At 34.8% G+C, this 2,256-nt stretch overlaps 1 pseudogene; it reads right to left on the minus strand.

Annotated features, from left to right (window-relative positions):
• Window positions 1–608: 608 nt before the first annotated feature.
• Window positions 609–1,160, minus strand: LOC130850198 (chromobox protein homolog 3-like; annotated as a pseudogene).
• Between the last annotated feature and the right edge of the window lie 1,096 nt (window positions 1,161–2,256).

The raw sequence follows: 2,256 nt of genomic DNA on the forward strand, positions 1-2,256 counted from the left end.
GTTTACATTAATTTGTCTACTTAATTTCAAAATTATTTAATTTGAAAGGTTAAGACTTAAATTTTTCATTTTAAGTTGAAGTGATTTCTTATACTGCTCAAAATGATGGAATCCCAGAAACATGGGCTTATTCATGGTTGTGAAAAGCTGTTTTTGTTTTGGTAAATGTATTTAAACAACAACAAAAAACCCCAAACCATTTACATATATATTTTATGTATACACATTCAAAAAACGCAGAATGGTCCTTAGGCATATATGAGTTAAATGCAAATTCTAAATTCTGATTGAGTAATGACTATGGAGACTTCCCCCAACATTTAGAAAAGCTGTTCTCTAATGCAGAGGAAATAACATACCGTGGTATCAAATATTCTTTTCTGCTAAAGGAAGCAACTACAGAAAGCTTTTATTTGTTCAAAGTAACCAGTGCTACAGATGCAAAAAAACAAACAAAAACCCAACAACTTCCCCAATACTGCTTCAAAAGAACATATCAAACTTGATTTTCATTAGAATGTAGTTATTTCTTCACACTAATAAATAAAAAAACCAAGACACAGATTTTATATATATATATAAATATATATAAAAAGCAATGCTAACAATTATTGAGGTTCATCTTCTGGACAAGAATGCCAAGTTAGTCTCTCTTCATAAAAAGCAATTACAATTTGAAGACACTTCATATTTGCCTCCTTTGCCAGCACCAAGTCTGCCTCATCTGAATCCTTCCATTTCATGAGAAACATCAATTCTCCACTGCTGTCTGTGGCACCAATTATTCATTCTGGATCAAGACCTCTGGCAAAACCTCTTGGTTTATCAGCAGCATCTCTTTTCTTCTTTGATTTGCTATCATCAGATTCACTGTTAGATAAAGATTTTCTTTTTGTTCCATCTTTTTCTTTACCAGCATTTTGAGAATTAAGAAATGCTTCAATTAACTCTAGACAATCTAAATTTTCTTCAGGTTCCCAAGTATTGTCTGCATCTGTAAATCCCTTCCACTTCAGGAAATACTCCACCTTCCCATTCACTACATGTCTGTCCAGTACTTTTTCTACTACAAATTCTTCAGGTTCTGCCTCTTCAGCTTTTTTACTCTTCCCATTCTGATTCTTCCCCATTTTTTGCAATGTAGTTTTATTGGAGGCCATTTTTTATTGCAGATTTGAAGAGCTATTATTCACCACTTCCGAGCTGCTCTGGTCCCGGATCTGCGGCGTCTCGGGCCCTGCGCCACTCAAGCTCCAGCCACATCCGAGCGGGAGGGGGCTGGGGAACTGCGCTCGGGGCCGCCGCGGGGTGGGGGGGGGGGGAGGGGAAGGTGGCACCACCCATGCCAGGCGGCCACGAGGGGCCTCAATTATTTTAGGTAAATATCCAGAAGTTAGAAATCGAGATCATAACAGTAGTTCTACTAGATGACAGAATAAGTTTTAAAAAATTAGTGTAAAATAATAGCTTTAGTTAGTATGTTACTACCTTATAAAACACAATAATCGTCTAATATGGGTAACTTATGTAAATCCCATTCTGTGGTGTATGTGACCTTCCTAGAATAATGAAAAACTGGAGAAAATATTGGAGCTATAAAGATGTTTTAGTTTTGTTTCCTCTAATTTTATTTGGCTGTTGGTTTATTTTAAGTGTATAAAGGGACATCATAATTATACATTTTATATTCCAGGCTAATTAAAAAGGAACTTTGAAATCTTGCTGTTCTATAGTGGGTTTGAATAAGTTACTAAACAGCATAATTAAACGCACTGATAAAATAATTTATATAAATCTAAAATTCAATTGTTACCTTGTTTTTACTTCCCTGAATAATTTCTCAGTGATGTTTAATATACAATTATCCACAATGTAAAAAAATAAAAATTCCTCCATAGTCTTAAATTCACACATATGCAAATCCTCTTTTAACAATATTAAAAAGTGTGATTGACGACGGACAACATCTCCTAACCACAAAATAGGAAAGACACCTATATTTAACTGAAAAGAAAAACTCTCAGATTTTGAAGAACATGGAACATCTGCAGGGATTTATTCCATTCAACAGCACAATTTCTCCAAGACCCCAGTTCTCTGGGAACATAATAACACATTCTTTGCACTTTGAAGCTCCTGTCTCTTTGTGTTTCCTGCCTGTCCCACATTCCTTATATTCTCTGAAGCATCTAATAGGGGCACACAGTTGGAAACACACCAAATCAAAAATTACCTAATTTAAAATTTTTCTAATTA

This window comes from Hippopotamus amphibius, chromosome 3 (genome assembly GCF_030028045.1).
Source record: "Hippopotamus amphibius kiboko isolate mHipAmp2 chromosome 3, mHipAmp2.hap2, whole genome shotgun sequence".
Classification (NCBI taxonomy): Eukaryota; Metazoa; Chordata; class Mammalia; order Artiodactyla; family Hippopotamidae; genus Hippopotamus; species Hippopotamus amphibius.